This window comes from Erythrolamprus reginae, chromosome 2 (genome assembly GCF_031021105.1).
Source record: "Erythrolamprus reginae isolate rEryReg1 chromosome 2, rEryReg1.hap1, whole genome shotgun sequence".
In the NCBI taxonomy this organism is placed as follows: Eukaryota; Metazoa; Chordata; class Lepidosauria; order Squamata; family Dipsadidae; genus Erythrolamprus; species Erythrolamprus reginae.
The window spans coordinates 107,349,559-107,361,594 of NC_091951.1; positions in this window are offsets into that span (position 1 = coordinate 107,349,559).

Here is a 12,036-nt window from a genome sequence, read left to right on the forward strand (position 1 = left end):
CAATAGAGTTGATATTCCTGGAGGCGTCTGTAATATGGTAAATGATTTAGCTTTACTAGATAAATGGTCAAAGCAATGGAAACTGCAGTTTAATGTTTCCAAATGTAAAATAATGCACTTGGGGAAAAGGAATCCTCAATCTGAGTATTGTATTGGCAGTTCTGTGTTAGCAAATACTTCAAAAGAAAAGGATTTAGGGGTAGTCTCAAAATGGGTGAACAGTGCAGTCAGGCAGTAGGGAAAGCAAGTAGGATGCTTGGCTGCATAGCTAGAGGTATAACAAGCAGGAAGAGGGAGATTATGATCCCGCTATATAGAATGCTGGTGAGACCACATTTGGAATACTGTGTTCAGTTCTGGAGACCTCACCTACAAAAAGATATTGACAAAATTGAACGGGTCCAAAGACGGGCTACAAGAATGGTGGAAGGTCTTAAGCATAAAACGTATCAGGAAAGACTTAATGAACTCAATCTGTATAGTCTGGAGGACAGAAGGAAAAGGGGGGGACATGATCGAAACATTTAAATATATTAAAGGGTTAAATAAGGTCCAGGAGGGAAGTGTTTTTAATAGGAAAGTGAACACAAGAACAAGGGGACACAATCTGAAGTTAGTTGGGGGTAAGATCAAAAGCAACATGAGAAAATATTATTTTACTGAAAGAGTAGTAGATCCTTGGAACAAACTTCCAGCAGACGTGGTAGATAAATCCACAGTAACTGAATTTAAACATGCCTGGGATAAACATATATCCATCCTAAGATAAAATACAGAAAATAGTATAAGGGCAGACTAGATGGACCATGAGGTCTTTTTCTGCTGTCAGACTTCTATGTTTCTATGTTTCTATTAATAACAAGGAAAACAAATTACCCATAAAAATAAGGAAGCTCCGATCCTCAAAAAAGATCACTTTGGTGAAAAAATAAAACTGGCTACGGTGCTAACTTTTAAACCACTACAAAAATCTATGCCACCAAATAAAGACTGAATGCACCAATTATCACATTAATCAAGAAGAAAACCTACACACAAAATCCACCCACACCTTCTATAACTTTGTAAACAATAACTCAAAGACTCAAGATCCATCCCACTTCTTTAAAGATCTAATGGCAAAGACTATAATGATGAAGCCATTAAAGCCAACCTCTTTAATACATTCTTCGGCTTAGTCTTTGTAAACAGCAATGGCCCATGTCCGATATTTCCTAGTCGTATCACAAATAATTACAACGATCTAACACAAATTGATTTTATAGAAGATAATGTTTAAAAGGCATTATACAACCTAAAACATCTCTATCTATTGGACCTGATGGACTATGTACATACTGTTTAAAAAAGCTCTATACAGCCTTAGTTGAACTTCTAAGCATAATCTTTGATAAATGTTTCAGGACTTGCTCCTTACCCAACTTATGGTCACTAGCTACAATCATCCCTATGTTCAAAAAAAGAGATCTCAGCAATGAAAATTGCAGACCAATCTCATTATATTGCATCACCTGCAAAGTCATGGAACAATCATAAACCAATCCATTACCTTCCACTTAGAAAATAACAACCTACTCTCTAACAAACAATTTGGTTTTAGGAAAAATTATCTTGTAATATGCAACTTCTGCACTGCAAAAACATATAGACTACATAACTCGATCAGAGTAAAGCAATAAACGCAATTTACATAGACTTTTGTAAAGCACGACAAACTACTTCTGAAGTTAAAATCTGATGGCATCTCTGGACCCCTACATGATTGGATAACTGCATTCCTGTCCAACAGAAAACAAGTGGTTAAAATAGTGGTATCCCTTAGGGCAGCATTCTAGGACCAACACACTTCATACTTTACACAAATGATCTTTGTGGTCCTATTATAACCAACTGTGTTCTCTTCACTGACTATGTCAAACTATTTAACACCACAAACAGTGGTGTTCAAAAAGACCTGTGTATCAGAATGGTCAAACAAGTGGCAACTTCAAATCTCAACCAACAAATGTTCCCTCTTACACATTGTCAAGAAGAATCAGAACACAAAATACATGCTTGGAGGAAATGACCTTATACATGACCTTCATTCTGTCAAGGATCTTGGAATACTCATATCTAATGATCTAAATGCCAAAACCCACTGTAGCAATATTGGTTCTCTGGGTAAAAATGGCATGGCTGATGAAGCTTGCGGTTTGGAACCAAACTGAAAAATAGGATTTTCAGAAGTGGTTGCCATTGCATGCTTCCTAGGGCTGAGTAATTGCCCATGGAGAATAGGTTGACCCCTCTCCCTACCCATTCTTTTTTGCATCGCCTTAGGGAGCATGTAAAGTAAATATGAAGGAGTATGTAAACCCCCTGATCTCTCAAAGAACAAAAAGAGAAATATTAAGCAAACTATATATTTTTCGTATGGCTGAGGTTCAAAATTAAGTACTTAGAAGAATTATTTAAGCCTAGAGTTTCATCTATTGTTCAGTTTGCTTCCAAACCCCAAGCTTCATCAGCCATGCCATTTTTACCTAGAGAACTCATGTGCAAAAGCCTGTTTCCACATGTGGTACAGATTATCCTAGGTGGATCGGGGGTTTTGTACTTTGTTGCTCTAAGCTCTGTGAAGATAGGCCAGTTAATTATCATTTAACAACTAAGCTTTCTGAAATACTTGGTATAAATCTCACCCTGTGCCTACTTGTTACAATACACCAGTAGCTTTGGTAAGTATTTATAATGTTCACTCAAATCAATCATATCTCCTTAGAATCATTAAATGTTCAGTAACTTGTGGTAAGATGTGTGGTAAGATGTGTTGATGTGTGGTAAGATGTGTGGTAAGATGTGTAAGATGTGGTTTCCATCTTCAAAAAAGGGGGAGGGAAAGCGACCTAGGAAACTACAAACCAATCAGCCTAATATCAATACCTGGGAAGATACAGAAAAAGATAATTAAAAAACCGATCTGTCAACACCTAGAAATGAATGAAGCAATAACTAGCAGCCAGCACGGGTTTGTTAAGAAGAGAACATGCCAAACCAATCTCATTTCATTCTTCAACACTGTGACTAAACCAGCGAAACACTGTAGACATAATATATCTAGACTTCAGCAAGGCATTTGACAAAGTAGACCATAACCTACTTCTTCATAAACTAGAGAAAAGTGGGATAGACAATCTCATCACCAGATGGATCCACAATGTGTGGCAAATCATACTCAACGAATAGTCCCTAATGGGTCTAAGTCCACATGGAGAGAAGTAAGCAGTGGGGTACCACAAGACTATGGCAGTGACTGTGAGAGGGATCTTGGAGTCCTAGTGGACAACCAGCTAAACATGAGCCAGTAATGTGCAGTGGCAGCCAAAAAAACCAACACAATCCTAAATTGCATTAACAAAGGTATACAATCTAGATCAAAGGAGGTACTAATACCACTCTACAAAGCCTTAATTAGCCCTCACCTGGAGTATTGCGTCCAGTTTTGGTCAACACACTACAAAAAAGATATTGAGATTCTAGGAAAAGTACAGAGGACAGCAACCAGAAGATTGGAGACTAAAATATATGAAGAGCAGTTGCAAGAATTGGGCATGGATAGTCTAGTGAAGAGGACCAGGGAAGATATGATAGCAGTGTTCCGATATTTGAGGGGTTGCCACAAAGGGGAGATAGTCAAGCTATTCTCCAAAGCACCCAAAGGGCAGACCAGGAATACTGTAATGGATGGAAATTGATCAAGGAGAGATTCAAAGTAGAAGGAAGGAGAACTTTCTGACAGTGAGAAGAATCAACTAATGGAACAGCTTGCCCTCAGAACTTGTGGGATCTTCATCACTTGAGACTTTCAAGAAGAGATTGGACTGCCATTTGTTAGAAATTATGTAGGATCTCCTGCTTGAGTGGGGAGTTGGGCTAGATGACCTACAAGGTCCTTTCCAACTCTATTAATCTGAGTCTGGACTACATAATGAGCTCAATAAGATACAATCACTTTTTGAAAACCTGTCAATCATCTACCTGAAAGATAAGTTCATTTGTTGAACTGTTCAATCCAATGTAAAGATTCAAAGCCATTAGCAATAACAGCAAAGTCCATGAAATTACATCTAACTACCAGATGAAATAAGAACACCAATCATCTAGTCTCCACTGTGGGCAATCACTTTTTAATATAGTGATTATTTCTAAATATGTTCTTAGATTTTCCATCACAGAGTCTGGTCCTGAAGTAGGGATCAATTCAGGGATTAAATCACCCCAAACTCTTATTATTAATATTTACGAGAAGGAAAGTTAAACCTGCACAATAGGAATCCCACCAAATACTCTGCTTTCAGATGAGAAATAGCAGTGATGGCGAACCTTTTTTCCCTTGGGTGCTGAAAGTGTGCACGCACACACTGTTGCACATGCACAAGTGGCCACACCCATAATGCAATGCCTCTCCCGCACATCCTGCCCCCTACACATGCGCATGCGACTGTCTTATTTTGGCCTCCCATACTAAAACAGCGGTGGGAGAGTGGAAAGCCTCCCATCCCCAAACAGAGCTGGGACGGGGGGGGAGCCTTGTGGCCCAAACAGCACTGGGGTGGAATCTCCAAAGATATGGGAAGGCATGGGCCACAGAAAGTGAAGAGAAAGCATGTAAGTGCCTGACCCAAAAATCAGCTGGCCAGCAGGCAACAGGCACACATGCATATTGGAGCTGAGCTGGTGAACGACTCACATGCCTGCAGAGTGGGCTCCACATGCCACCTGTGGTATACATGCCATAGGTTCGCCATCATGGTTATAAAGGCAACACGTTGCTCTGTCTTCTTCTTGTTCTTCTTCTTGTTCTTCTTGTTCTTGTTATTTATTATTTATTTTATTTTATTAAGTTTGAATGCCACCCCTCTCTGTAGACTCGGGGCGGCTAACAACAATAATAAAACAGCGTATAACAAATCTAATGTTTAAAATAACTAAAAACCCTTATTAAAACCAAGCATGCACACAAACATACCATAAATAAATTGTATAGGCCTGGGGGGAAGGGAGTATCTCAATTCCCCCATGCCTGATGACAGAGGTCGGTTTTAAGCTTACAAAAGGCAAGGAGGGTGGGGGCAATTCTGATCTCCAGGGGAAGTTGATTCCAGAGGGTCGGGGCCGCCACAGAGAAGGCTCTTCCCCTGGGTCCCGTCAAACGACATTGTTTAGTCGACGGGACGCGGAGAAGACCAACTCTGTGGGACCTAACTGGTCGCTGGGATTCGTGTGGCAGAAGGCAGTCCCAGAGATATTCTGGTCCAATGCCATGAAGGGCTTTATAGGCCATAACCAACACTTTGAATTGTGACCGGAAACTGATTGCAACCAATGCAGACTGTGGAGTGTTGGTGTAACATGGGCATATTTAGGGAAGCCCATGATTGCTCTCGCAGCTACATTCTGCACGATCTGAAGTTTCTGAACACTTTTCAAAGGTAGCCCCATGTAGAGTGTTACACTAGTTGAGCCTCGAGATGATGAGGGCATGAGTGACTGTGAGCAGTGACTCCCAATCCAAATAGGGCCGCAACTGGTGCACCAGGCGAACCTGGGCAAACGCCCCCCTCGCCACAGCTGAAAGATGTTTCTCTAATGTGAGCTGTGGATCGAGGAGGACACCCAAGTTGCAGACTCTCTCTGAGGGGGTCAATAATTCCCCCCCCCCAGGGTGATGGACGGACAGATGGAATTGTCCTTGGGAGGTAAAAACAGCCACTCCATCTTATCAGGGTTGAGTTTGAGTCTGTTGACACCCATCCAGACACCAACAGCCTCCAGGTACCGGCACATCACATCCACTCCTTCGTTGACTAGACATGGGGTGGAGATGTACAACTGGGTATCATCCACATACTGATGATATCTCACCCCATGCCCTTAGATGATCTCACCCAGCGGTTTCATGTAGATGTTAAATAGCAGGGGGAGAGGACCGACCCCTGAGGCACCCCACAATGGAGAAACCTAGAGGTCGACCTTTGACCCCCCACTAACACCAACTGCGACCGACCGGAGAGGTAGGAGGAGAACCACTGAAGAACAGTGCCTCCCACTCCCAATCCCTCCAGCCAGTGCAGAAGGATACCATGGTCGATAGTATCGAAAGCCTCTGAGAGGTCGAGAAGCACCAGGACAGAAGATAAACCTCTGTCCCGGGCCCGCAAGAGATCATCCATCAACATGACCAAAGCAGTTTCTGTGCTGTAGCCGGGCCTGAATCCTGACTGTTGAGGGCCTAGATAATTTGCTTCTTCCAAGGACCACTGGAGCTGGAGTGCCCCCACCTTCTCAACAACCTTCCCCATAAAGGGAAGGTTGGAGACTGGCCGATAGTTGTTAAGAATGAGAGTGCCTCCTTGTAGTGATCCGGAAAGGACCCCCTCTTCCAAGAAGCATTGACAATCTCCTGGACCCAGCTCCATATCACCTTCTTGCTGCCTGAAACCAGCCAAGAGGGACACGGATCCAGTAAACAGGTGGCGGAACTCACAGCTCCAATAGCATTGTCCACTTCATCAGGTGTCACCAGATCAAACTCTTCCCAGACAGATGGACAAGTACGGGCCCCAGTCACCTCGACTGACTCGTTGTCAGTCGACTCTGTAATCCAATTGGAGTCAAGGTCTGCCCGGATCCGAGCGATTTTATCAGTGAAAAACATGTTAAAATCCTCGGCACTACTCTGTAAGGGCTCCCCAACTCCCCTCTGGTTAAAAAGGGAGCAGGTCACCCTAAACAGAGTAGCCGGGCGGGACTCAGCTGATGCAATTAAGGTGGCATGATACGTGCATCTTGCCGCCTTGAGCACCACTTTGTAAGTCTTAATATGAGCTCTTACAAGTGTCCGATCGGATTCAGACTTACTCTTCCTCCATCGCTTCTCTAGACGTCTCTTCTGGCGTTTCAACTCCCGGAGCTCCTTGTTGAACCATGGAGCTCTACGGGGTCTAGCGCTGTGAAGAGGTCGCAACAGTGCAATCCGGTCAAGAGCCTCTGCTGTAGCCTTGTTCCAGGCCTCAGCAAGAGACTCTTGTTCTTGTTCTTCTTGTTCTTCTTCTTGTTCTTGTTCTTCTTGTTCTTCTTGTTCTTCTTGTTCTTCTTGTTCTTCTTGTTCTTGTTCTTGTTCTTCTTCTTCTTCTTCTTCTTTAATTTAAAGAGGTGGAAGTTTATATTTCTTAGTAATAGCAGGACAATGTAGATCTGATGATTGTTTTGGTAATCCATGTCCAGATGAGAAATCATTCTGACTCTATGGTTAAGTTCATATCTGCTGTTATGGCCCGTCAAGTAGCCTGTGCAGCCAGAGCCTTTGGAACTTCCAGCACCTCTTGGCAGTGATGGGAAAGGAGGAGCTACTCCTTTCCTGAATGAAAGAGCATGCAGGGTTGCCAAGAGGCAAGAAGGTTTACTTTGGAGGAGGTCTCCTCGAGAGTAGAGCTGCAAGCAAATTGGCCATGTCCTTAGACTACTTAAGTCCTAACCATGCTGAGTCCAATTGCAGGGAACAACATGACTCAAGAATCTTGGCTTCAGTTTCCAATTTGTATCATGACTCCTGAATCTTATATCGTCATTCCTCAATCTTGACTCCAGTTTCCAGTTTGCATCATCACTCCTGAATCTTGACTCCTAAATCTTGACTTCTGTGTTTCCAGTATACCTAGTCATTACTGAATCTTGGCTTCTGCCATTCCAGTTTGCATTCCAGCCCAGATCTTGTTTCTTGCATTGTGGTTTCTGAATCTTGACTCCTATGTGGCCAGTTTGCATTTCAGTTCAGTTCGTTTGAATTAACAACTGGGGCTTTTAAAACAGAGAAACTTCTGCCTATTTTGTTCTGTATGCGTTTCTGGGAAGATATGAGATTTTGCTGTTTAAAACAAACTATGTTTGGACATTTGTATGTTACACAATTATTTGGGGCTCGGTGCTGGGACAGAACATCTACATCATCCTTTTCCCCTCTTTTTCCTCTTCTGTTTTTTTCTTTGGGTGTTGGATAATCACTTCATCTCATGGCTTTAATTTGTGACTTATTCAAGAAGAATCTCACTTGCTCAGTTGGCATCATGGACTGATTCTTTTCAGTCCTATACACCATGAAGCACTATTTTTGATGAATTAGTTGTTCTTCTTCCTCCTGAATAAGTGCATACTTGGCCTTGTAAGATGCAATCCTCACGAATTGCATTTGGGTCCTTGCTATTGAGTGTCTGGGAGACAGGCCTTTAGGGTAAGGATAGAATAGGGGTAGGGAACAATGCCAGCCAAAACTATTGCATGCTGGGTGGCATAAACCACAGAAGGTAATTATTCCTGGCTAGGATCCTGAGGCTTATGAATTAAGATCTGCCAGTATCTTCCAGCACCTACTGAACCCTCTGCAGATATTTCTGTGGACATGTTTTTTTCACATTTGAAAGACCAATCTGCCAGTAAAGTACATTTCTCTCTCAGGAAAAACCTTCACTCTGTGCATATTTCCCTGTGGGGTTTTATTATTATTATTTGCTCTTTTCCAAACGAGTCTTGGTGCGTTTTGAGGTTTCTGTTACCTGTCTTGTACACTCATTTAATTTTTCATGCGGTAATGGCAGAGAACTGTAGCAACATGCCCAAAATCTTCCTCCTTCAGAGCCTTAATAGCTGAGTCCTTTAGCCATCCTGATGATAGAAGATCCGATCTTGCAAAGGCATCTATTACTTGAATACAGCACTGGGGCTGTCATCCAGCTAGAACCTCCTTTTATTAATTTCTTGCTTAAAATCAAAAGCAAAGCAAAAGCTGCATAAATTCAAGAAAGCCATTTTTGCTACCAAGAAGGAGGTATGAAGTGTCTACAACTGCCATAGTACACTGAAGAGGAATAGGGATCTTATAGATCAGTGATGGCGAACCTTTTTTTCCTCGGGTGCCAAAAGAGCATGTACACACACTATTGTGCATGCTCGTCATTTAATGACCATTCCAAGTTGCAGTGGCACTGGAATATATATATATATATATATTTGCCGAGAGGCAAAAAAAGGAGCTGTGATGTTCCTTCAATACACCAGGGTGATTCGACACAAAAATATGTAACCCTTCCCTGGTGCAGAGCTGAAGGGATTGGATACTATAGCCTAGAGGTTAATTCTCTGCCTTACAAGGGAAAGGTTGCAGGTTGAAGTCCCAGTGAGGGTATGGCTAGCTGATGAGGCCAAAATAAGGCCAAAATAGATCTATTTTCAAATTCAGCACACACAAAAAAGTGACACACACACACACACACACACACACATATATATATATATATGACAAATTTTTCAGTTATGACCTTTGCAGTATCCTTATGATCATGTGATCACAGTTCAGATGCTTGGCAACTGGTTCATATTTATAACTGTTGCTCTGTCCCAAGGTCATGTGATCACCTTTTGCAACCTTCTGACAAGCCAAGTTAATAGAGGAGCCAGATTCACTTAATAGCTAGGTTACTAACATATCAACTGCAATGATTCATATAACAACTGTGACAAGAAAGGTCGCGCAATGGGGCGAAACTCAATTAGCAAATGTCTCACTTAACAACATACATTTTGGGTTCAATTGTGGTCATAGGTCAAGGATTATTTGTGTTAAAAGATACTATAGATGAGTCAAAATGCAAGAGCATGTATTCTTTTAACACAAATAATCCTTGACCTATGACCACAATTGAACCCAAAATTTACAATTGAACCCAAAACCCAAATGGCTCTTTAATTATGTAAGTTCAAAGGAAGATGCTAAATGCTAGACTAGGTCCAGACAGTTACTGGAAGGATGAGAAATTGTTTCCAACTATATGAGTGTACGCACATGTGTTTCGGTATACTACACTGTGTGATGTATTTGTTGTCACACACGCCTTCAAATAAGAATAGAAGCTTTGAGGTGCTATCTTCACCTATTACTCTGCACAATTTTATAGATGTGCACAAAGGTTACATTCTTCCCAAATGTATTCAGCCCACATGCATCATATTAGTCATTTCTTGCACCTTTCAGCAAGACGGTATAGAACAAGGGTAGGCAAAGTTGGCTCTTCTATGACATGTGGATTTCAACTCCCAGAATTCCTGAGCTAGTATGATTGGCTCAGGAATTCTGGGAGTCGAAGTCCACAAGTCATAGAAGAGCCAACTTTGCCTACCCCTGGTGTAGAAGATAGGAGGGGTGAGGAAAGACCCAGTTCTCTTCCCTTTCCCACAATCTTTCTGGAATGAAAGATAGCCCTCATGCATCTGAAGACCACCTGTCATGGTTCCAAGTAAGGGTCCCGATCAATTCAGGATTCTGAGGCTGTACCTTTTCTCAAAAATCTATTTTATTGGGTACATCATATTGGCACATTCAAATGTGAAGCCGACTGTAAATATAACCCACGTTTTGGTATAATTAAAAAATAGACATCCCCCACCCACTTTGTGTCACAGACCAAGTTAATCAATCAGATAGATGGCAGGCTGTTCAGCTGCTCCCTCCAGCTGTGACTAGCGTTCCTTGAGATGACTTTTGTTCTAATGGATCTTATCACTGTTATGTCTTGCACAGCGAAGGGAAACATCCCACATTGCATAGGTCCCCCTTCCCCCACCATGTGTTTGACATCTATGAAACAAAGAAAAATAAATATACCATATTTTAGGAGTATAAGACTCACCTTAGTTTGTGGGAAGGAAAATAGGGGGAAAATCTGCTCACCAGGTATTTGTCTGGTTAGCATCCTTGGCCAGCACATTATTTTATCCTCTGGTTAGGGCTTTAAAAAAATCTCTATTTGGAGAGAGTAACAATTAAAGAGCTTGCAAGCCAGTAAGAGCTGGGAACATCAAGTCTCCAGAGAGTCTCCGGAGAGGGGCGGCATACAAGTCTAATAAATCATAATCAAATCATAATCATTAGCACCTGGAACAAAACAAATAGAGCGGCACGAAGGCCCAACCAGTTTCCTGCCATTCCCCCTTTAATCCTGACCATCTGGGCTGCCAAAGGAGCGTTTTGGTGGCGCTTAAGGAGTCTTTGGCAGTCCAGAGCGAATAAATCATTTTCCTTTCTTTGGGCACTTGGACAGGGAATGAACCTCTGCCAGCGCCCAGAGAAAAGAAATGCTCCCTTGACTCTGGGCAGCCGAGGAGTCACCACAGCGAAGGAAAGGAGAGCAAGCAAGAGGAGAGGGAGCCCTTCGGCATGGGAAGGAAGAGGCAGCAGGTAGCAGCAGCAGCAGCAGCAGCAGCCAGTGTATGGGAGGCAGTGTATGGGAGGCAGCCTCGCTCTGGGTGTATTGGAGGCGTGTGCTCCTCCTCATTGCCTCTGAGTCCCTCTTTTTTTTTTTAAGCCTTAAGGTTTTGGAATTTTTTGATTCCCCTCACCTCATCTTCCTCCTTCGGCAGCGACTGTCCTCCTCCTCTTCTTCCTCCTCCTCCTCCCACCCAAATTCCGAGCTTTTATTTCTTTCCTAATGTGTTTGCATGCAATATTTGCTTTTACATTGATTCCTATGGGAAAAATTGCTTCTACTTAAGAACTTTTCTACTTAAGAACCTGATCACGGAGCGAATTAAGTTCTTAAGCAGAGGTACCACTCTATAATTGTTTGACTAAATAAATAAATAAATAAATAAATAAATGAATGAATGAATGAATGAATAAATAAATAAATAAATAAATATTTACTGTTTCCCTGTCATTAGATAGGCTCAGCCATCCTTTATCTTTTAATATAAACAACTGAAACTTTCTTTTCTAGCCATTCTCATTTCCATTCTATTTTCTTCCACTTCTTCCATTTTTTTCTCATGTCTCTTTTTTCAACGATCCACTCCTAATGCTATTGAATAATGAGAAGTCAGGTTCCATTGGTTTCTGTGTTTTTTCCTTTCCTTTTCTTTTCTTTTAAACTATTTTTGTAGAAACAAGAACTAGTCCGGAAGGCACCCAGGTTAGGCGAGATGGAGCTCTACTAATGAAAGTAG